The sequence below is a fragment of the Chiloscyllium punctatum genome, chromosome X (assembly GCF_047496795.1).
Source record: "Chiloscyllium punctatum isolate Juve2018m chromosome X, sChiPun1.3, whole genome shotgun sequence".
In the NCBI taxonomy this organism is placed as follows: domain Eukaryota; kingdom Metazoa; phylum Chordata; class Chondrichthyes; order Orectolobiformes; family Hemiscylliidae; genus Chiloscyllium; species Chiloscyllium punctatum.
This window is the reverse complement of record NC_092791.1, coordinates 26166846-26192704: the sequence shown is the minus strand read 5'-3', so window position 1 is coordinate 26192704 and position 25859 is coordinate 26166846. Positions and strand designations below refer to the sequence as shown.

General features: G+C 47.2%; 1 long non-coding RNA gene across 1 annotated transcript in view; it reads left to right on the top strand.

Annotated features, from left to right (window-relative positions):
• The first annotated feature begins 2095 nt into the window (after positions 1 to 2095).
• Positions 2096 to 25859, top strand: part of LOC140471335 (uncharacterized) — a 57905-nt gene continuing 34141 nt past the window's right edge. The window contains exons 1-2 of the long non-coding RNA XR_011956974.1: positions 2096 to 2195; positions 3007 to 3593. This is a non-coding gene — a long non-coding RNA (uncharacterized lncRNA). The remainder of the gene's footprint in view (positions 2196 to 3006; positions 3594 to 25859) is intronic.

The following is a 25859-nucleotide window of genomic DNA, read 5'->3' as shown; positions in this document are numbered from 1 at the left end:
ATAGTTGATTAGATAAATTATGAGCAAGGTTTTATTTCAAATTTTCTCCTGTAGACATAGGCATCTTGGGGTGAGCACCATATATACCAAACAGCCATAACTGTTTACAAACTGCACAGGACAATTTATGTCGGCAAGCAACTCAGATGAAGGTAATGAAAATTGTGACAAATGTATGCTGTTTCACAGACACCGTCCTGACAGGTGAAGCCTGGTAGCCACCTGGAGCTGGAAACTTGAGTGATTTAACCCCTCCCTGCAACATCCAGTCAGGATTATTCCAACTAATATTCAGCGCAAGTGTTGCACCACTAGCACTGCTCCTAGCTGAGATCCGCTGACTCAGCACAGAGTGCTAATCTGGGATCTTTTCAATTGGCACAATCCATCTAATGGATTCATTCACTGAATTTATAATAGGTCTCTGTAACTGAAGTTATGGTAATTGTCAGCCTTCAAATTTGCATGAAAAATTAGGAACAAAAGTAGTGGTTCTATGAAAGTTGCACTTCGTTCAAATTGTTCCACTTCTGATATAAAATGAGAAAATGCGGAATTACCAAATCTTTGTTCTGCCTCCTACCCGGACGCTGCCTTCCAATGGAAGAGCAACAGAAAGATTGTCAATTTTAAGCTTTGATGTTTCCAATGCTCCAGCACAACAGTGCAGTACAAGGCGCAAAATATAATGGCAGTGAAATTAAATATTTCTTGATTTACTTTTGGGGTGTGAACCTCACTGGCCAAGCTGTTATTTATTGCTCATCCCCACTTCCCCAGAGTATGGGTACTTAAATCGCTGCAGCGTCTGTGATAATGGGTCCAAGCACACTAACGTAAGACAGTCAAACGCATGGTCATAGTTAGATACCTTACATCGATTCCAAACAGAATAATACAAGTGACTGCTTCAGAATTGCACCCAGCAAATTGGAGATTGTGTTCTCAGAGTTTCTCCAATAGTAGAATCAGAGAGTGTTCATGGCACAGAAAGTGCTTCTGTACTAGCCAAAAAATGATCCTCTCGGCCTGATCCCACTTTCCACCATTTGGTTTGTAGCCCTGCAGGTTACAGCACCTGTATTACAACCTCTAGATACTCTTTTAAATGATTTGAGCATTTCTGTCTGTACTATTCTTTCAGGCAGTGAGTTTCAGACCCCTCCCACCTTCTGGGTGAAAAAATACTTGCAATTCCCATAACTGTCTTACGTAGCTGATCTGCTGACTCCAGGGGGTCCCATACTTGTGTGGCACCTATCTATTTGACTCCTTGATCAATCTGATCCACCTATCTGCAACTCCAGGGAACTCTCCATGTACTGTCCACCCCACACCTTAGAATCAAAGCACCAGAAATATCAGGACAGGCAATACAATAATTGAGGAACTAAAGCTTGCTCTCAGTTAAGTTGACAAAAGTGAGGACTGCAGATGCTGAAAACCAGAGTTTAGATTAGAGTGGTGCTGCCTGACCTGCTGTGCTCTTCCAGCACCATTCTGATCTAAACTCAGTTGAGTCAGGATCTATTTGTATCCATTTGTATACAAATGAGGAGAGGCGATATAAAGTAATTGTATAGTTTTAAAGGGGACGAAGTAAGAAAGAGACCAGAAGGTTCATGCACTTAAATTTTTGAAGGTGAAGGACAATTGATGAGGACACTTAAAAAAAAGTATATAGGATCTTGGCTCATAAACAGTGGTGGTTCTAATCCCAGCTGATGTTACCACTGGACAAGTCAGATCCCAGACTGAAATCTGGCTTGGTAGAGCATATTTTGTATACTTTCATTTTAACATGGCAGGCTTTCACTGAAACATAAAACCAAACCCACAGCCTTATGTGCTTAATAATCAAACAGAAGTTATTATACAAAATAAATCAGGATAAAAGAAAAGAAACAAAGCTATCTAAATTTAACCATTGGAAAGATTTCAAGACACACAGCAAACAAAATTGCCATCTATTCCCCAACACCATTACTTTACAGTTAATGAAAATCCTGAGAAATGTTCTTACTCTGTAACATCTTGATCTAACTGCCTCTTCTTAGTTTTTGTCCTGTGAGTTATGAAGCCTATTCCTTGATTACTCACACAACTGATGTCTTTATCAACTCTGAATAACCGATGCAGATTTCTAACCAGACTCTCCTGGACTGGAAGTTTCACAACTACACGCTTTCACAAAGGTAATTTATTTCCTTAACTGCTCTGAACAATCTTCATTTTGAGGAGACAGTGTAGCTCCATTTGACTTGTCAGGTGTCCTTTGAACTGATCACAAACGTTTTTGAACTAAATTGATAAAAAAAAGTCCTGTTCATTCTAGATGCTGGTACAGCTAATGGCTGAATGTTTTCTCTCTCCTGTCATAAACCTCCACAGTAGAAACAAATTTCCATTCATACTGTGAGACACCTTGCAGCCAGTTGCTCTCTGACACATATGGATTTTAAATCATGGTTCCAGAAACATCGACCTTGTTAATTTTTACCCCCTTTCACAAATTTTACCCATCTCCCATATACCACCAGTTTGAAATCCAAACAAATAAAACATTAATAAAAATAATGCACACATCTTTCATCAGAAGGTAAAGAGTACAATATGTTATGCTAATGAAGGATGTCAAATTGCAGAGATTCATCAGAACAGTACCAGGGATGTGGGACTTCAGTTAATGTATGAAGATTGGAGAAACTGGGAATATTCTCCTTAGAATAGAGAAGCTTAAGGGGAAATTTATTAGAGGCATTCAAAATCATGAGGGGTTTAGGTAGAGTAAACAAGGAGGAACTATTTCTAATGACAAGAGAGTCAGTAACCAGAGCGACACGGGTTGGAAACTATCAGCAGAACCAGAGGGAATGTTGAGGAAATTTCTTTGGCTTTGATGTCATCGGGAATGCACTGCCTGAAAAGGTGTTGGAAGCAGTTTCAATCGGAACTTTCAAAAGGGAATCAGATACAATAATTAAATAGGTCATTTGTTTTCTGTAGGGTGATGGTTACTGGCAATGGGATGGAAACCACTGCAACAGCCTCTGTTTTCCAAAGACCCTCTTCACTAGATCTCCACCAAAACTTCAATGCTGCAATCACTTGGAAAAACTACAAGATTTATTTGTTGATGGGAGATAAATACTGGTGTGTCGACAATCAATTAATTTCTGAAACAAGGATATCCAAAGAGCAAGTGCAAGATTGGGATGTGGTTTTGTAACAGGGCGACCTGTGCCTGTTGATTGGTTCAATGTTGAATATCTATCAGTCATCTGGGGGGATACACAAAGGGGTTTCTGATGGATGTGATTTCTGGGGTGGTACCTTTGCTGGATACAGACATTGGAAAAGTTGTATTCTTGTGGAGAAGACCACACACAGCTGAGAATCTCCCAACACGTTCAATCTCTGAATTGTAACAAGCATCAGCAGGAGACACCTTTCATCATGTAGACCTCGGGTGGATACAGTGCTGGTACCGTAGAGCAAGGAGATTCAATCAACACACTTCAAGATCACAAAGGATTCTGTTTCTCCTTGCTATGTAAAGGCATCATTTTGCTGATCATTTTAAAGAAATGCTGGTAAGTGGTATGAAGATTGATCTTGTGACTACCTCCTAACTGGCAGTCACTGATATGTATTTGTGACAGGCCTCACCATGAGCCTCAAAACCAATCCAGTTGTGTGATTCTACTGCTCACCCTCTGCTAACATCAGCCTTGCTTCACCCTTTCTTGTTTGACACCCTGTAATGTAAACATATCCTTAATGGACATAATCACTGTCTGAGCAACAGAGGTTTTCGCTTCTCTTATGCTATAATTTGCCAAACCCCATCATTTCCAGTTCATATAAGCGTCAACCTGCCATTAGTTGGCATCACTCGAACTTCAGAATCAGGGATTGTGGATTTAAGCCCAATACCACAATTTCTAGGCTGAAATTTCAATCTAGTACAAAGTTATCATGACATTTTCAAAGTTGCTGCCATTTGAGATGTAAAACCATCCCTGACCTTTGTTATGGACTTGGCCAGACCACTCAAAACATCCTTAAGCAGGCAGCCCAGACCATAACGTTACAATTTGTATCAGTAAGTGTACAGTGAAAATTACCCGGAGTAAGTTAGCGAGGTTAACTACCAGGTTTAAAACAGACAAACAACTTTATTCACAAAATTACACAATGAAACACAAAGAACAAAATAAAGAATCCCTACAGAACTCAGTCTATCCAAACTAGACTTAAGTGTGCAGTTCCAAATACATACAACAGTCCCAATGAGCAAACTCCCTTTAAAAACCAGTATAAATGGGACACATGTTTACAGGTTGAAGTTAGAAGGAGAGAGAGAGTTTCCACACAGCTCACTGTTGAACTCCCAACCAGTTCTGGACTGAACTAAACTGCTCAGCTAGAGAGCTGACCACTCCCCTTTCATTCTACAGGTCACTTCTAAACCATGACCACTTTGGCCTGAAGTCTCATCTTCGTCCCTTAACCTCTTCCATAAAAGCCAGCCACTTTTCACACTATTGTTTGTGCAGATTTGCTGTGACAGTTGCTAAAATAACAATCTTCCAAAAGGTACTAACCTGGCTATAAAGAGGTCGACAATGTCCTGACAATCTGATGAACACTTCCCAAAGTAAGCTTTTCATTCGAGTGAGGGGAAGGTTTTCCATGAGATTGTTTCAGGGTTTATTCCAGGGATACAACTATGTACTCTTGAGCTGCAATCAGTCTATGTCGCGTTCTTCAAAAGAAAGTTGCATTGCCATAATTCTCATGTTTTTAAAATTGCCTTTAAATTCTGCTCTCTGCTTCTTACATTTCATTCGTTAAATTGCTTTACGTCAGAAATTGGCCACAATTTAGTGACAAGTATTAAATTTGAAAATGGACAGAGAAAAATAAAATTGTCAGGCATCCAAAGAAAGAAAGCATTCCCACTCATCTCGAGAGAACAGACGCGAATTCACCCAGGCAGAGAAAGGAAAACAGTCCTTATTTCTTAACACAGAGCAAGAGAGATACAAAGAGATTTCCTTACACATCACATGGAGGAAAGAGAGGGAAACATGAGAGGAAGCAGATGCCTGTTCACTCACAGAGACATTTCCACAAATCAGCCACAGAGGGCCAAGAAAGGAGGGGAAAACAGTTCCATCTTCACCCAGAGACAGACAGACAAAAACAGAAACACTTCCCCATTCACCCAGTGAGAGAGAGAGAGAGAGAGACAAAAACACTTCCCCATTCACCCAGTGAGATATAGACAGAAACACTTCCCCATTCACTCAGAGAGAGACAGAAACACTTCCCCATTCACCCAGTGAGAGAGAGAGAGAGAGAGAGAGAGAGACAAAAACACTTCCCCATTCACCCAGTGAGATATAGACAGAAACACTTCCCCATTCACTCAGAGAGAGACAGAAACACTTCCCCATTCACCCAGTGAGAGAGAGAGAGAGAGAGACAAAAACACTTCCCCATTCACCCAGTGAGATATAGACAGAAACATTTCCCCATTCACTCAGAGAGACAGAAACACTTCCCCATTTACCCAGTGAGAGAGAGAGAGAGAGAGACGAAAACACTTCCCCATTCACCCAGTGAGATATAGACAGAAACACTTCCCCATTCACTCAGAGAGAGACAGAAACACTTCCCCATTCACCCAGAGATACAGAGAGAGACACAAACGCTTCCCCATTCACCCAGAGAGAGACACACACACAACTACTTCCCCATTCACCCAGAGAGGGAGAGAGAAACACTTCCCCATTCATCCAGAGAGAGAGAGAGAAAGACAGAAACATTTCCCCATTCACACAGAGAGAAAAAAAAGCATTTCTCCATTCACCCAGAGACAGAGAGAGAGAGACAGACACACTTCCCCATTCATCCAGAGAGAGACAGAAACACTTCCCCATTCACCCAGAGAGAGACAGAAACACTTCCCCATTCACCCAGAGAGAGAGAGAGAGAAAAACAGAAACACTTCCGCATTCACCCTGAGAGAGAGAGAAACAACCACTTCCCCATTCACCCAGAGACAGAGACAGAAACACTTCCCCATTCACCCTGGGAGAGAGACACAACCACTTCCCCATTCACCCAGAGACAGAGACAGAAACACTTCCGCATTCACCCAGAGAGAGAGAGACACAACCACTTCCCCATTCACCCAGAGACAGAGACAGAAACACTTCCCCATTCACCCTGAGAGAGACAGAAACACTTCCCCATTCAGCCAGAGAGAGAGAGAGACAGAAATACTTACCCATTCACTCAGAGAGAGACAGAAACACTTCCCCATTCACCCAGAGAGAGAGAGAGACAGAAATACGTCCCCATTCACCCAGAGATACAGAGAGAGACACAAACGCTTCCCCATTCACCCAGAGAGAGACACACACAACTACTTCCCCATTCACCCAGAGAGGGAGAGAGAAACACTTCCCCATTCACCCAGAGAGAGAGAGAAAGACAGAAACATTTCCCCATTCACACAGAGAGAAAAAAAAGCATTTCTCCATTCACCCAGAGACAGAGAGAGAGAGACAGACACACTTCCCCATTCATTCAGAGAGAGACAGAAACACTTCCCCATTCACCCAGAGAGAGAGAGAGAGAAAAACAGAAACACTTCCGCATTCACCCAGAGAGAGAGACACACAACCACTTCCTCATTCACCCAGAGAGAGAGACAGAAACACTTCCGCATTCACCCAGAGAGAGAGACACACAACCACTTCCTCATTCACCCAGAGGGAGAGACAGAAACACTTCCGCATTCACCCTGAGAGAGAGACACAACCACTTCCCCATTCACCCTGAGAGAGAGAGAGACAGAAACACTTCCCCATTAACCCAGAGAGAGAGACAGAAACACTTCCCCATTCACCCTGAGAGAGAGAGACACAACCACTTCCCCATTCACCCTGAGAGAGAGAGACACAACCACTTCCCCATTCACCCAGAGACAGAGACAGAAACACTTCCCCATTCACCCAGAGACAGAGACAGAAACACTTCCCCATTCACCCTGAGAGAGACAGAAACACTTCCCCATTCACCCAGAGAGGGAGAGAGAAACACTTCCCCATTCACCCAGAGAGGGAGAGAGAAACACTTCCCCATTCACCCAGAGAGAGAAAGAAAAACAGAAACACTTCCGCATTCACCCTGAGAGAGAGACAGAAACACTTCCCCATTCACCCAGAGAGAGAGAGAGAGAGAGAGACAGAAATACTTCGCCATTCACCCAGAGAGAGATGGAGAGAGACAACAATAGTTCCCCATTTACCCAGAGAGAGAGAGACAGAAACACTTCCCCATTCACCCAGAGAGAGAGAGAGAGAGAGACAGAAATACTTCACCATTCACCCAGAGAGAGATGGAGAGAGACAACAATAGTTCCCCATTTACCCAGAGAGAGAGAGACAGAAACACTTCCCCATTCACTCAGAGAGAGACAGAAACACTTCCCCATTCACCCAGAGATACAGAGAGAGACACAAACGCTTCCCCATTCACCCAGAGAGAGACACACACACAACTACTTCCCCATTCACCCAGAGAGGGAGAGAGAAACACTTCCCCATTCATCCAGAGAGAGAGAGAGAAAGACAGAAACATTTCCCCATTCACACAGAGAGAAAAAAAAGCATTTCTCCATTCACCCAGAGACAGAGAGAGAGAGACAGACACACTTCCCCATTCATCCAGAGAGAGACAGAAACACTTCCCCATTCACCCAGAGAGAGACAGAAACACTTCCCCATTCACCCAGAGAGAGAGAGAGAGAAAAACAGAAACACTTCCGCATTCACCCTGAGAGAGAGAGAAACAACCACTTCCCCATTCACCCAGAGACAGAGACAGAAACACTTCCCCATTCACCCTGGGAGAGAGACACAACCACTTCCCCATTCACCCAGAGACAGAGACAGAAACACTTCCGCATTCACCCAGAGAGAGAGAGACACAACCACTTCCCCATTCACCCAGAGACAGAGACAGAAACACTTCCCCATTCACCCTGAGAGAGACAGAAACACTTCCCCATTCAGCCAGAGAGAGAGAGAGACAGAAATACTTACCCATTCACTCAGAGAGAGACAGAAACACTTCCCCATTCACCCAGAGAGAGAGAGAGACAGAAATACGTCCCCATTCACCCAGAGATACAGAGAGAGACACAAACGCTTCCCCATTCACCCAGAGAGAGACACACACAACTACTTCCCCATTCACCCAGAGAGGGAGAGAGAAACACTTCCCCATTCACCCAGAGAGAGAGAGAAAGACAGAAACATTTCCCCATTCACACAGAGAGAAAAAAAAGCATTTCTCCATTCACCCAGAGACAGAGAGAGAGAGACAGACACACTTCCCCATTCATTCAGAGAGAGACAGAAACACTTCCCCATTCACCCAGAGAGAGAGAGAGAGAAAAACAGAAACACTTCCGCATTCACCCAGAGAGAGAGACACACAACCACTTCCTCATTCACCCAGAGAGAGAGACAGAAACACTTCCGCATTCACCCAGAGAGAGAGACAGAAACACTTCCGCATTCACCCAGAGAGAGAGACACACAACCACTTCCTCATTCACCCAGAGGGAGAGACAGAAACACTTCCGCATTCACCCTGAGAGAGAGACACAACCACTTCCCCATTCACCCTGAGAGAGAGAGAGACAGAAACACTTCCCCATTAACCCAGAGAGAGAGACAGAAACACTTCCCCATTCACCCTGAGAGAGAGAGACACAACCACTTCCCCATTCACCCTGAGAGAGAGAGACACAACCACTTCCCCATTCACCCAGAGACAGAGACAGAAACACTTCCCCATTCACCCAGAGACAGAGACAGAAACACTTCCCCATTCACCCTGAGAGAGACAGAAACACTTCCCCATTCACCCAGAGAGGGAGAGAGAAACACTTCCCCATTCACCCAGAGAGGGAGAGAGAAACACTTCCCCATTCACCCAGAGAGAGAAAGAAAAACAGAAACACTTCCGCATTCACCCTGAGAGAGAGACAGAAACACTTCCCCATTCACCCAGAGAGAGAGAGAGAGAGAGAGACAGAAATACTTCGCCATTCACCCAGAGAGAGATGGAGAGAGACAACAATAGTTCCCCATTTACCCAGAGAGAGAGAGACAGAAACACTTCCCCATTCACCCAGAGAGAGAGAGAGAGAGAGACAGAAATACTTCACCATTCACCCAGAGAGAGATGGAGAGAGACAACAATAGTTCCCCATTTACCCAGAGAGAGAGAGACAGAAACACTTCCCCATTCACCCAGAGAGAGAGAGAAAAACACTTCCGCATTCACCCAGAGAGAGCTAGAGACAGAAACATGTCTGCATTCACCCAGAGAGAGAGAGAGACAGAAACACTTCCCTATTCACCCAGCGAGAGAGATACAGAAACACTTGCCCATTCACCAAGACAGAGAGAAAGAGAGACAGAAACACCACCCCATTCATCCAGAGAAGGAGAGAGAGAGAGAGGGAGAGAGACAGAAATAGTTCCCCATTCACCCAGAGAGAGACAGAAACACTTCCCCATTCACCCAGAGAGAGAGAGAGAGACAGAAACACTTCCCCATTCAGCCAGAGAGAGAGAGACAGAAATACTTACCCATTCACTCAGAGAGAGACAGAAACACTTCCCCATTCACCCAGAGAGAGAGAGAGACAGAAATACGTCCCCATTCACCCAGAGATACAGAGAGAGACACAAACACTTCCCCATTCACCCAGAGATACAGAGAGAGACACAAACGCTTCCCCATTCACCCAGAGAGAGACACACACAACTACTTCCCCATTCACCCAGAGAGGGAGAGAGAAACACTTCCCCATTCACCCAGAGAGAAAAAAAAGCATTTCTCCATTCACCCAGAGACAGAGAGAGAGAGACAGACACACTTCCCCATTCATTCAGAGAGAGAGAGAGAAAAACAGAAACACTTCCGCATTCACCCAGAGAGAGAGAGACACACAACCACTTCCCCATTCACCCAGAGAGGGAGAGAGAAACACTTCCCCATTCACCCAGAGAGAGAGAGAGAAACACTTCCCCATTCACCCAGAGAGAGAGAGAAAAACAGAAACACTTCCGCATTCACCCTGAGAGAGAGACAGAAACACTTCCCCATTCACACAGAGAGAGAAAAAACCATTTCCCCATTCACCCAGAGACAGAGAGAGAAAGACAGAAACACTTCCCGATTCACCCAGAGAGAGAGAGAGTGACACAAGCAGTTCCCCATTCATCCAGAGAGAGAAACACTACCCCATTCACCCAGAGAGACACACAGAAACACTTCCGCATTCACCCAGACAGAGAGACAGAAACACTTGCCCATTCACCCAGAGATAGAGAGAGAGAGAGAGAGACAGGAACACTTCCCCATTCACCCAGAGAGAGAGAGAGACATAAACATTTCCCCATTCACTCAGACAGACAGAGATAGAGAGAGAGAAATACTTCCCCGTTCACCCAGAGAGAGAAATACTTCCCCATTCACCCAGAGAGAGAGAGACAGACCGACAGACAGAAATACTTCCCCATTCACCCAGAAAGAGAGACAGAAACACTTCCCCATTCACCCAGAGAGAGAGAGAGAGAGACAGAAATACTTCACCATTCACCCAGAGAGAGATGGAGAGAGACAACAATAGTTCCCTATTTACCCAGAGAGAGAGAGACAGAAACACTTCCCCATTCACCCAGAGAGAGAGAGAAAAACACTTCCGCATTCACCCAGAGAGAGCTAGAGACAGAAACATGTCTGCATTCACCGACAGAGAGAGAGTCAGAAACACTTCCCTATTCACCCAGCGAGAGAGACACAGAAACACTTCCCCATTCACCAAGACAGAGAGAAAGAGAGACAGAAACACCTCCCCATTCATCCAGAGAAGGAGAGAGAGAGAGAGGGAGAGAGACAGAAATAGTTCCCCATTCACCCAGAGAGAGAGACAGAAACACTTCACCATTCACCCAGAGAGAGAGAGAGAGACAGACAGAAACACTTAGGTAAAAACAATGACTGCAGATGCTGAAAACCAAATACTGGATTAGTGGTGCTGGAAGAGCACAGCAGTTCACGCAGCATGCAACGAGCAGCGAAATCGACGTTTCGGGCAAAAGCCCTGCATCAGGAATAAAGGCAGTGAGCCTGAAGCATGGAGAGATAAGCTAGAGGAGGGTGGGGGTGGGGAGAGTGTAGCATAGAGTACAATGGGTGAGTGGGGGAGGAGATGAAGGTCAAGGAGGAGAGGGTGGAGTGGATAGGTGGAAAAGAAGATAGGCAGGTCGGACAAGTCAAGGAGACAGTAACTGAGCTGGAAGTTTGAAACTAGGATGAGGTGGGGGAAGGGGAAATGAGGAAGCTGTTGAAGTCCACATTGATGCCCTGGGGTTGAAGTGTTCCGAGGCGGAAGATGAGGCGTTCTTCCTCCAGGCGTCTGGTGGTGAGGGAGCGGCGGTGAAGGAGGCCCAGGACCTCCATGTCCTCGGCAGAGTGGGAGGGGGAGTTGAAATGTTGGGCCATGGGGCGGTTTGGTTGATTGGTGCGGGTGTCTCGGAGATGTTCCCTAAAGCGCTCTGCTAGGAGGCGCCCAGTCTCCCCAATGTAGAGGAGACCACATCGGGAGCAACGGATACAATATTGATGAAGGGCTTTTGCCCGAAATGTCGATTTCGCTGCTCGTTGGATGCTGCCTGAACTGCTGTGCTCTTCCAGCACCACTAATCCAGACAGAAACACTTCCCCATTCACCCAGAGAGAGACAGAGACAGAAACATGTCTGCATTCACCCAGAGAGAGAGAGAGAGAGAGAGACAGAAATACTTCCCCATTCACCCAGAGAGAGAGAGAGAGACAGAAACAGTTCCCCATTCACCCAGTGAGAGAGAGAGGCAGAAACACTTCCCCATTCACCGTGAGAGAGACACAGAAACACTTCCCCATTCACTCAGTGAGAGAGAGAGACAGAAACACTTCCCCATTCACTCAGTGAGAGAGAGACAGAAACACTTCCACATTCACCCAGAGAGAGAGTGACAGAAACACTTCCCCATTCACCCAGAGAGAGAGAGAGAGAGACAGAAACACTTCCCCATTCACCCAGAGAGAGAGACACAGAAACACTTCCACATTCACCCAGAAAGACAGAGACAGGTACACTTCCCCATTCACCAAGAGAGAGAGACAGAAACACTTCCCCATTCACCCTGAGAGAGAGAGAGACAGAAACACTTCCCCATTCACCCAGTGAGAGAGACACAGAAACACTTCCACATTCACCCAGCGAGAGAGACACAGAAACACTTCCACATTCACCCAGAAAGACAGAGACAGGTACACTTCCCCATTCACCGAGAGAGAGCTACAGACAGAAACATGTCTGCATTCACCCAGAGAGAGTGAGAGAGACAGAAACACTTCCCCATTCACCCAGAGAGAGAGAGAGAGAGACAGAAACACTTCCCCATTCACCCAGTGAGAGAGAGAGACAGAAACACTTCCCCATTCACCCAGAGAGAGAGAGAAAAACACTTCCCCATTCACCCAGAGAGAGGTAGAGACAGAAACATGTCTGCATTCACCCAGAGAGAGAGAGAGAGAGAGAGACAGAAACACTTCCCCATTCACCCAGAGAGAGAGACACAGAAACACTTCCACATTCACCCAGAAAGACAGAGACAGGTACACTTCCCCATTCACCGAGAGAGAGAGACAGAAACACTTCCCCATTCACCCTGAGAGAGAGAGAGACAGAAACACTTCCCCATTCACCCAGTGAGAGAGACAGAAACACTTCCCCATTCACCCAGCGAGAGAGACACAGAAACACTTCCACATTCACCCAGAAAGACAGAGACAGGTACACTTCCCCATTCACCGAGAGAGAGAGACAGAAACACTTCCCCATTCACCCTGAGAGAGAGAGAGACAGAAATACTTCCCCATTCACCCAGAGAGAGAGAGAGACAGAAACACTTCCCCATTCACCCAGAGAGAGCTAGAGTCAGAAACATGTCTGCATTCACCCAGAGAGAGAGAGAGAGAGACAGAAACACTTCCCCATTCACCCAGTGAGAGAGACACAGAAACACTTCCCCATTCACCCTGAGAGAGAGAGAGACAGAAACACCTCCCCATTCACCCAGAGAGAGAGAGAGAGAGAGAAAAACCCTTCCCCATTCACCCAGAGAGCGAGAGATGGAAACACTTCCCCATTCACCCAGAGAGAGAGAGAGAGAGAGAGAAAAACCCTTCCCCATTCACCCAGAGAGCGAGAGATGGAAACACTTCCCCATTCACCCAGAGAGAGAGAGAGAGAAAAACACTTCCCATTCACCCAGAGAGAGCTAGAGACAGAAACATGTCTGCATTCACCCAGAGAAAGAGAGAGACACAGAAACACTTCCCCATTCACCCAGAAAGACAGAGACAGATACACTTCCCCATTCACCGAGAGAGAGAGAGAGACAGAAACACTTCCCCATTCACCCAGAGAGGGAGAGAGACAAAAACACTTCCCCATTCACCCAGAGAGAGAGAGAGAGAGAGAGACAGAAACACTTCCCCATTCACCCAGTGAGAGAGAGAGAGAGAGACAGAAACACTTCCCCATTCACCCACAGAGAGAGAGAGAGAGAGAGAGAGAGAGAGACAGAAACACTTCCCCATTCACCCAGAGAGAGAGAGAAAAACACTTCCCCATTCACCCAGAGAGAGCTAGAGACAGAAACATGTCTGCATTCACCCAGAGAGAGAGAGAGAGAGAGAGAGAGAGACAGAAACACTTCCCCATTCACCCAGAGAGAGAGACACAGAAACACTTCCACATTCACCCAGAAAGACAGAGACAGGTACACTTCCCCATTCACCGAGAGAGAGAGACAGAAACACTTCCCCATTCACCCTGAGAGAGAGAGACAGAAACACTTCCCCATTCACCCAGTGAGAGAGACACAGAAACACTTCCACATTCACCCAGCGAGAGAGACACAGAAACACTTCCACATTCACCCAGAAAGACAGAGACAGAAACACTTCCCCATTCACCGAGAGAGAGAGACAGAAACACTTCCCCATTCACCCTGAGAGAGAGAGAGACAGAAACACTTCCCCATTCACCCTGAGAGAGAGAGAGACAGAAATACTTCCCCGTTCACCCAGAGAGAGAGAGAGAGACAGAAACACTTCCCCATTCACCCAGTGAGAGAGAGAGAGAGAGAGACAGAAAAACTTCCCCATTCACCCAGAGAGAGAGAGAGAGAGAGAGAGAGACAGAAACACTTCCCCATTCACCCAGAGAGAGCTAGAGACAGAAACATGTCTGCATTCACCCAGAGAGAGAGAGAGAGAGAGAGACAGAAACACTTCCCCATTCACCCAGAGAGAGAGAAAAAAAAACTTCCCCATTCACCCAGAGAGAGCTAGAGACAGAAACATGTCTGCATTCACCCAGAGAGAGAGAGAGACAGAAACACTTCCCCATTCACCCAGAGAGAGCTAGAGACAGAAACATGTCTGCATTCACCCAGAGAGAGAGAGAGAGAGAGAGACAGAAACACTTCCCCATTCACTCAGTGAGAGAGAGAGAAAAACATTTCCGCATTCACCCAGAGAGAGAGAGACAGAAACACTTCCCCATTCACCCAGAGAGAGAGAGACAGAAACACCTCCCCATTCACCCAGAGAGAGAGAGAAAAACCCTTCCCCATTCACCCAGAGAGCGAGAGATGGAAACACTTCCCCATTCACCCAGAGAGAGAGAGAGAGAGAAAAACACTTCCCCATTCACCCAGAGAGTGCTAGAGACAGAAACATGTCTGCATTCACCCAGAGAAAGAGAGAGACACAGAAACACTTCCACATTCACCCAGAGACAGAGACACAGAAACACTTCCACATTCACCCAGAAAGACAGAGACAGATACACTTCCCCATTCACCGAGAGAGAGAGAGAGAGAGAGAGAGACAGAAACACTTCCCCATTCATCCAGAGAGAGAGAGAGAGAGACAGAAACACTTCCCCATTCACCCAGTGAGAGAGAGAGACAGAAACACTTCCCCATTCACCCAGAGAGAGAGAGAGGGAGAGACAGAAACACTTCCCCATTCACCCAGAGAGAGAGAGAAAAACACTTCCCCATTCACCCAGAGAGAGCAAGAGACAGAAACATGTCTGCATTCACCCAGAGAAAGAGAGAGACACAGAAACACTTCCCCATTCACCCAGAGACAGAGTCACAGAAACACTTCCACATTCACCCAGAAAGACAGAGACAGATACACTTCCCCATTCACCGAGAGAGAGAGAGAGAGAGACAGAAACACTTCCCCATTCACCCAGAGAGAGAGAGAGACAAAAACACTTCCCCATTCACCCAGAGAGAGAGAGAGAGACAGAAACACTTCCCCATTCACCCAGTGAGAGAGAGAGACAGAAACACTTCCCCATTCACCCAGAGAGAGCTAGAGTCAGAAACATGTCTGCATTCACCCAGAGAGAGAGAGAGGGAGGGAGAGAGAGAGAGAGACAGAAACACTTCCCCATTCACCCAGAGAGCGAGAGATGGAAACACTTCCCCATTCACCCAGAGAGAGAGAGAAAAACACTTCCCCATTCACCCAGAGAGAGCTAGAGACAGAAACATGTCTGCATTCACCCAGAGAGAGAGAGAGAGAGAGAGAGAGAGAGAAAGAGACAGAAACACTTCCCCATTTACCCAGAGCTAGAGAGGGACAAATACACTTCCCCATTCACCCAGAGAGAGAGAGACAGAGACAGAAACACTTCCCCATTCACCCAGAGAGAGACAGAAACACTTCCCCATTCACCCAGAGAGAGAGAGAGACAGAAACTCTTCCCCATTCACCCAGCGAGAGAGACACAGAAACACTTCCACATTCACCCAGAAAGACAGAGACAGGTACACTTCCCCATTCACCGAGAGAGAGAGACAGACACACTTCCCCATTCACCCTGAGAGAGAGAGACAGAAACACTTCCCCATTCACCCTGAGAGAGAGAGAGACAGAAACACCTCCCCATTCACCCAGAGAGAGAGAGAGAGAGAGAGAGAGAGAAAAACCCTTCCCCATTCACCCAGAGAGCGAGAGATGGAAACACCTCCCCATTCACCCAGAGAGAGAGAGAGAGAAAAACACTTCCCCATTCACCCAGAGAGAGCTAAGACAGAAACATGTCTGCATTCACCCAGAGAACGAGAGAGACACAGAAACACTTTCCCATTCACCCAGAGACAGAGACACAGAAACACTTCCACATTCACCCAGAAAGACAGAGACAGATACACTTCCCCATTCACCGAGAGAGAGAGAGAGAGAGAGAGAGAGACAGACACACTTCCCCATTCACACAGAGAGAAAAATAACATTTCCCCATTCACCCTGAGAGAGAGACAGAAACACCTCCCCATTCACCCAGAGAGATAGAGAGAGACAGAAACATGTCTGCATTCACCCAGAGAGAGAGAGAGAGAGAGACAGAAACACTTCCCCATTCACTCAGTGAGAGAGAGAAAAACATTTCCGCATTCACCCAGAGAGAGCTAGATACAGAAACATGTCTGCATTCACCCAGAGAGAGAGAGAGACAGAAACACTTCCCCATTCACCCTGAGAGAGAGAGACACAGAAACACCTCCCCATTCACCCAGAGAAGGAGAGAGAGAGAGAGAAATAATTCCCCATTCACTCAGAGAGAGAGACAGAAACACCTCCCCATTCACCCAGAGCTAGAGAGGGACAAATACACTTCCCCATTCACCCAGAGAGAGAGAGACAGAGACAGAAACACTTCCCCATTCACCGAGAGAGAGAGACAGAAACACTTCCCCATTCACCCTGAGAGAGAGAGAGACAGAAACACCTCCCCATTCACCCAGAGAGAGAGAGAGAGAGAAAAACCCTTCCCCATTCACCCAGAGAGCGAGAGATGGAAACACCTCCCCATTCACCCAGAGAGAGAGAGAGAGAAAAACACTTCCCCATTCACCCAGAGAGAGCTAAGACAGAAACATGTCTGCATTCACCCAGAGAACGAGAGAGACACAGAAACACTTCCCCATTCACCCAGAGACAGAGACACAGAAACACTTCCACATTCACCAAGAAAGACAGAGACAGATACACTTCCCCATTCACCGAGAGAGAGAGAGAGAGAGACGGAAACACTTCCCCATTCACCTAGAGAGAGAGAGAGACAAACACACTTCCCCATTCACCCAGAGAGAGAGAGAGAGAGAGAGACAGAAACACTTCCCCATTCACCCAGAGAGAGAGAGAGACAGAAATACTTCCCCATTCACCCAGAGAGAGAGAGAAAAACACTTCCCCATTCACCCAGAGAGAGAGAGAAAAACACTTCCCCATTCACCCAGAGAGAGCTAGAGACAGAAACATGTCTGCATTCACCCAGAGAAAGAGAGAGACACAGAAACACTTTCCCATTCACCCAGAGACAGAGACACAGAAACACTTCCACATTCACCCAGAAAGACAGAGACAGATACACTTCCCCATTCACCCAGTGAGAGAGAGAGACAGAAACACTTCCCCATTCACCCAGAGAGAGAGAGAAAAACACTTCCCCATTCACCCAGAGAGAGGTAGAGACAGAAACATGTCTGCATTCACCCAGAGAGAGAGAGAGAGAGAGAGAGACAGAAACACTTCCCCATTCACCCAGAAAGACAGAGACAGGTACACTTCCCCATTCACCGAGAGAGAGAGACAGAAACACTTCCCCATTCACCCTGAGAGAGAGAGAGACAGAAACACTTCCCCATTCACCCAGTGAGAGAGACACAGAAACACTTCGACATTCACCCAGCGAGAGAGACACAGAAACACTTCCACATTCACGCAGAAAGACAGAGACAGGTACACTACCCCATTCACCGAGAGAGAGAGACAGAAACACTTCCCCATTGACCCTGAGAGAGAGAGAGACAGAAACACTTCCCCATTCACCCTGAGAGAGAGAGAGACAGAAATACTTCCCCATTCACCCAGTGAGAGAGAGAGAGAGACAGAAAAACTTCCCCATTCACCCAGAGAGAGAGAGAGACAGACAGAAACACTTCCCCATTCACCCAGAGAGAGCTAGAGACAGAAACATGTCTGCATTCACCCAGAGAGAGAGAGAGAGAGAGAGAGAGACAGAAACACTTCCCCATTCACCTAGTGAGAGAGACACAGAAACACTTCCCCATTCACCCTGAGAGAGAGAGAGACAGAAACACCTCCCCATTCACCCAGAGAGAGAGAGAGAGAGAGAAAAACCCTTCCCCATTCACCCAGAGAGCGAGAGATGGAAACACTTCCCCATTCACCCAGAGAGAGAGAGAGAGAAAAACACTTCCCCATTCACCCAGAGAGAGAGACACAGAAACACTTCCACATTCACCCAGAAAGACAGAGACAGGTACACTTCCCCATTCACCGAGAGAGAGAGACAGAAACACTTCCCCATTGACCCTGAGAGAGAGAGAGACAGAAACACTTCCCCATTCACCCAGTGAGAGAGACACAGAAACACTTCCACATTCACCCAGCGAGAGAGACACAGAAACACTTCCACATTCACCCAGAAAGACAGAGACAGGTACACTTCCGCATTCACCGAGAGAGAGAGACAGAAACACTTCCCCATTGACCCTGAGAGAGAGAGAGACAGAAACACTTCCCCATTCACCCTGAGAGAGAGAGAGACAGAAATACTTCCCCGTTCACCTAGAGAGAGAGAGAGAGAGACAGAAACACTTCCCTATTCACCCAGAGAGAGCTAGAGACAGAAACATGTCTGCATTCACCCAGAGAGAGAGAGAGAGAGAGAGAGAGACAGAAACACTTCCCCATTCACCCAGAGAGAGAGAGAGACAAAAACACTTCCCCATTCACCCAGAGAGAGAGAGAGAGACAGAAACACTTCCCCATTCACCCAGTGAGAGAGAGAGACAGAAACACTTCCCCATTCACCCAGAGAGAGAGAGAGAGACCGAAATACTTCCCCATTCACCCAGAGAGAGAGAAAAACACTTCCCCATTCACCCAGAGAGAGCTAGAGACAGAAACATGTCTGCATTCACCCAGAGAGAGACAGAGAGAGAGAGAGAGAGAGAGACAGAAACACTTCCCCATTCACCCAGAGAGAGCTAGAGACAGAAACATGTCTGCATTCACCCAGAGAGAGTGAGAGAGACAAAAACACTTCCCCATTCACCCAGAGAGAGAGAGAGAGAGAGAGACAGAAACACTTCCCCATTCACCCAGTGAGAGAGAGAGACAGAAACACTTCCCCATTCACCCAGAGAGAGAGAGAAAAACACTTCCCCATTCACCCAGAGAGAGGTAGAGACAGAAACATGTCTGCATTCACCCAGAGAGAGAGAGAGAGAGAGAGACAGAAACACTTCCCCATTCACCCAGAGAGAGAGACACAGAAACACTTCCACATTCACCCAGAAAGACAGAGACAGGTACACTTCCCCATTCACCGAGAGAGAGAGACAGAAACACTTCCGCATTCACCCTGAGAGAGAGAGAGACAGAAACACTTCCCCATTCACCCAGTGAGAGAGACACAGAAACACTTCGACATTCACCCAGAAAGACAGAGACAGGTACACTTCCCCATTCACCGAGAGAGAGAGACAGAAACACTTCCCCATTCACCCTGAGAGAGAGAGAGACAGAAACACTTCCCCATTCACCCTGAGAGAGAGAGAGACAGAAACACTTCCCCATTCACTCAGTGAGACAGAGAGAAAAACATTTCCGCATTCACCCAGAGAGAGCTAGAGACAGAAACATGTCTGCATTCACCCAGAGAGAGAGAGAGACAGAAACACTTCCCCAATCACCCAGAGAGAGAGACACAGAAACACCTCCCCATTCACCCAGAGGAGAGAGAGAGAGAGAAATAATTCCCCATTCATTCAGAGAGAGAGACAGAAACACTTCCCCATTTACCCAGAGCTAGAGAGGGACAAATACACTTCCCCATTCACCCAGAGAGAGAGAGACAGAGACAGAAACACTTCCCCATTCACCCAGAGAGAGACAGAAACACTTCCCCATTCACCCAGAGAGAGAGAGAGACAGAAACTCTTCCCCATTCACCCAGCGAGAGAGACACAGAAACACTTCCACATTCACCCAGAAAGACAGAGACAGGTACACTTCCCCATTCACCGAGAGAGAGAGACAGACACACTTCCCCATTCACCCTGAGAGAGAGAGACAGAAACACTTCCCCATTCACCCTGAGAGAGAGAGAGACAGAAACACCTCCCCATTCACCCAGAGAGAGAGAGAAAAACCCTTCCCCATTCACCCAGAGAGCGAGAGATGGAAACACTTCCCCATTCACCCAGAGAGAGAGAGAGAGAGAAAAACACTTCCCCATTCACCCAGAGAGAGCTAGAGACAGAAACATGTCTGCATTCACCCAGAGAAAGAGAGAGACACAGAAACACTTCCCCATTCACCCAGAGAGCGAGAGATGGAAACACTTCCCCATTCACCCAGAGAGAGAGAGAGAGAGAAAAACACTTCCCCATTCACCCAGAGAGAGCTAGAGACAGAAACATGTCTGCATTCACCCAGAGAAAGAGAGAGACACAGAAACACTTCCCCATTCACCCAGAGACAGAGACACAGAAACACTTCCACATTCACCCAGAAAGACAGAGACAGATACACTTCCCCATTCACCGAGAGAGAGAGAGAGAGAGAGACAGAAACACTTCCCCATTCACCCAGAGAGAGAGAGAGACAAAAACACTTCCCCATTCACCCAGAGAGAGAGAGAGAGAGAGACAGAAACACTTCCCCATTCACCCAGTGAGAGAGAGAGACAGAAACACTTCCCAATTCACCCAGAGAGAGAGAGAGAGAGAGAGACAGAAACACTTCCCCATTCACCCACAGAGAGAGAGAGAGACAGAAACACTTCCCCATTCACCCAGAGAGAGAGAGAAAAACACTTCCCCATTCACCCAGAGAGAGCTAGAGACAGAAACATGTCTGCATTCACCCAGAGAGAGAGAGAGAGAGAGAGAGAGAGAGAGACAGAAACACTTCCCCATTCACCCAGAGAGAGAGACACAGAAACACTTCCACATTCACCCAGAAAGACAGAGACAGGTACACTTCCCCATTCACCGAGAGAGAGAGACAGAAACACTTCCCCATTCACCCTGAGAGAGAGAGAGACAGAAACACTTCCCCATTCACCCTGAGAGAGAGAGAGACAGAAATACTTCCCCATTCACCCAGTGAGAGAGACACAGAAACACTTCCACATTCACCCAGCGAGAGAGACACAGAAACACTTCCACATTCACCCAGAAAGACAGAGACAGGTACACTTCCGCATTCACCGAGAGAGAGAGACAGAAACACTTCCCCATTGACCCTGAGAGAGAGAGAGACAGAAACACTTCCCCATTCACCCTGAGAGAGAGAGAGACAGAAATACTTCCCCGTTCACCCAGAGAGAGAGAGAGAGAGACAGAAACACTTCCCTATTCACCCAGAGAGAGCTAGAGACAGAAACATGTCTGCATTCACCCAGAGAGAGAGAGAGAGAGAGAGAGAGACAGAAACACTTCCCCATTCACCCAGAGAGAGAGAGAGACAAAAACACTTCCCCATTCACCCAGAGAGAGAGAGAGAGACAGAAACACTTCCCCATTCACCCAGTGAGAGAGAGAGACAGAAACACTTCCCCATTCACCCAGAGAGAGAGAGAGAGACCGAAATACTTCCCCATTCACCCAGAGAGAGAGAAAAACACTTCCCCATTCACCCAGAGAGAGCTAGAGACAGAAACATGTCTGCATTCACCCAGAGAGAGACAGAGAGAGAGAGAGAGAGAGAGACAGAAACACTTCCCCATTCACCCAGAGAGAGCTAGAGACAGAAACATGTCTGCATTCACCCAGAGAGAGTGAGAGAGACAAAAACACTTCCCCATTCACCCAGAGAGAGAGACAGAAACACTTCCCCATTCACCCAGTGAGAGAGAGAGACAGAAACACTTCCCCATTCACCCAGAGAGAGAGAGAAAAACACTTCCCCATTCACCCAGAGAGAGGTAGAGACAGAAACATGTCTGCATTCACCCAGAGAGAGAGAGAGAGAGAGAGAGAGAGACAGAAACACTTCCCCATTCACCCAGAGAGAGAGACACAGAAACACTTCCACATTCACCCAGAAAGACAGAGACAGGTACACTTCCCCATTCACCGAGAGAGAGAGACAGAAACACTTCCCCATTCACCCTGAGAGAGAGAGAGACAGAAACACTTCCCCATTCACCCAGCGAGAGAGACACAGAAACACTTCCACATTCACCCAGAAAGACAGAGACAGGTACACTTCCCCATTCACCGAGAGAGAGAGACAGAAACACTTCCCCATTCACCCTGAGAGAGAGAGAGACAGAAACACTTCCCCATTCACCCTGAGAGAGAGAGAGACAGAAACACTTCCCCATTCACTCAGTGAGACAGAGAGAAAAACATTTCCGCATTCACCCAGAGAGAGCTAGAGACAGAAACATGTCTGCATTCACCCAGAGAGAGAGAGAGACAGAAACACTTCCCCAATCACCCAGAGAGAGAGACACAGAAACACCTCCCCATTCTGCCAGAGGAGAGAGAGAGAGAGAAATAATTCCCCATTCACTCAGAGAGAGAGACAGAAACACTTCCCCATTTACCCAGAGAGAGAGAGAGAGAGACAGAAACACTTCCCCATTCACCCAGAGAGAGACAGAAACACTTCCCCATTCACCCAGAGAGAGAGAGAGACAGAAACTCTTCCCCATTCACCCAGCGAGAGAGACACAGAAACACTTCCACATTCACCCAGAAAGACAGAGACAGGTACACTTCCCCATTCACCGAGAGAGAGAGACAGACACACTTCCCCATTCACCCTGAGAGAGAGAGACAGAAACACTTCCCCATTCACCCTGAGAGAGAGAGAGACAGAAACACCTCCCCATTCACCCAGAGAGAGAGAGAAAAACCCTTCCCCATTCACCCAGAGAGCGAGAGATGGAAACACTTCCCCATTCACCCAGAGAGAGAGAGAGAGAGAAAAACACTTCCCCATTCACCCAGAGAGAGCTAGAGACAGAAACATGTCTGCATTCACCCAGAGAAAGAGAGAGACACAGAAACACTTCCACATTCACCCAGAGACAGAGACACAGAAACACTTCCACATTCACCCAGAAAGACAGAGACAGATACACTTCCCCATTCACCGAGAGAGAGAGACAGAAACACTTCCCCATTCACCCAGTGAGAGAGAGAGACAGAAACACTTCCCCATTCACCCAGAGAGAGAGAGGGGGAGAGACAGAAACACTTCCCCATTCACCCAGAGAGAGAGAGAGAGAGACAGAAACACTTCCCCATTCACCCAGAGAGAGAGAGAGAGACAGAAACACTTCCCCATTCACCCAGTGAGAGAGAGAGACAGAAACACTTCCCCATTCACCCAGAGAGAGAGAGGGGGAGAGACAGAAACACTTCCCCATTCACCCAGAGAGAGAGAGAAAAACACTTCCCCATTCACCCAGAGAGAGCAAGAGACAGAAACATGTCTGCATTCACCCAGAGAAAGAGAGAGACACAGAAACACTTCCCCATTCACCCAGAGACAGAGTAACAGAAACACTTCCACATTCACCCAGAAAGACAGAGACAGATACACTTCCCCATTGACCGAGAGAGAGAGAGAGAGAGACAGAAACACTTCCCCATTCACCCAGAGAGAGAGAGAGACAAAAACACTTCCCCATTCACCCAGAGAGAGAGAGAGAGACAGAAACACTTCCCCATTCACCCAGAGAGAGCTAGAGTCAGAAACATGTCTGCATTCACCCAGAGAGAGAGAGAGGGAGGGAGAGAGAGAGAGAGACAGAAACACTTCCCCATTCACCCAGTGAGAGAGACACAGAAACCTTTCCACATTCACCCAGCGAGAGAGATACAGAAACACTTCCATATTCACCCAGAAAGACAGAGACAGGTACACTTCCCCATTCACCGAGAGAGAGAGACAGACACACTTCCCCATTCACCCTGAGAGAGAGAGACAGAAACACCTCCCCATTCACCCAGAGAGAGAGAGAGAGAGAAAAACTCTTCCCCATTCACCCAGAGAGCGAGAGATGGAAACACTTCCCCATTCACCCAGAGAGAGAGAGAGAGAGAAACACTTCCCCATTCACCCAGAGAGAGAGAGAAAAACACTTCCCCATTCACCCAGAGAGAGCTAGAGACAGAAACATGTCTGCATTCACCCAGAGAGAGAGAGAGAGAGAGAGAGAGAGAAAGAGACAGAAACACTTCCCCATTTACCCAGAGCTAGAGAGGGACAAATACACTTCCCCATTCACCCAGAGAGAGAGAGACAGAGACAGAAACACTTCCCCATGCACCCAGAGAGAGACAGAAACACTTCCCCATTCACCCAGAGAGAGAGAGAGACAGAAACTCTTCCCCATTCACCCAGCGAGAGAGACACAGAAACACTTCCACATTCACCCAGAAAGACAGAGACAGGTACACTTCCCCATTCACCGAGAGAGAGAGACAGACACACTTCCCCATTCACCCTGAGAGAGAGAGACAGAAACACTTCCCCATTCACCCTGAGAGAGAGAGAGACAGAAACACCTCCCCATTCACCCAGAGAGAGAGAGAGAGAGAGAGAAAAACCCTTCCCCATTCACCCAGAGAGCGAGAGATGGAAACACCTCCCCATTCACCCAGAGAGAGAGAGAGAGAAAAACACTTCCCCATTCACCCAGAGAGAGCTAAGACAGAAACATGTCTGCATTCACCCAGAGAACGAGAGAGACACAGAAACACTTCCCCATTCACCCAGAGACAGAGACACAGAAACACTTCGACATTCACCCAGAAAGACACAGACAGGTACACTTCCCCATTCACCGAGAGAGAGAGAGAGAGAGAGAGAGACAGAAACACTTCCCCATTCACCGAGAGAGAGAGACAGAAACACTTCCACATTCACGCAGAAAGACAGAGACAGGTACACTTCCCCATTCACCGAGAGAGAGAGACAGAAACACTTCCCCTTTGACCCTGAGAGAGAGAGAGACAGAAACACTTCCCCATTCACCCTGAGAGAGAGAGAGACAGAAATACTTCCCCATTCACCCAGTGAGAGAGAGAGAGAGACAGAAAAACTTCCCCATTCACCCAGAGAGAGAGAGAGAGAGACAGAAACACTTCCCCATTCACCCAGAGAGAGCTAGAGACAGAAACATGTCTGCATTCACCCAGAGAGAGAGAGAGAGAGAGAGAGAGAGACAGAAACACTTCCCCATTCACCTAGTGAGAGAGACACAGAAACACTTCCCCATTCACCCTGAGAGAGAGAGAGACAGAAACACCTCCCCATTCACCCAGAGAGAGAGAGAGAGAGAGAAAAACCCTTCCCCATTCACCCAGAGAGCGAGAGATGGAAACACTTCCCCATTCACCCAGAGAGAGAGAGAGAGAAAAACACTTCCCCATTCACCCAGAGAGAGCTAGAGACAGAAACATGTCTGCATTCACCCAGAGAAAGAGAGAGACACAGAAACACTTCCCCATTCACCCAGAGACAGAGACACAGAAACACTTCCACATTCACCCAGAAAGACAGAGACAGATACACTTCCCCATTCACCGAGAGAGAGAGAGAGAGAGAGAGAGACAGAAACACTTCCCCATTCA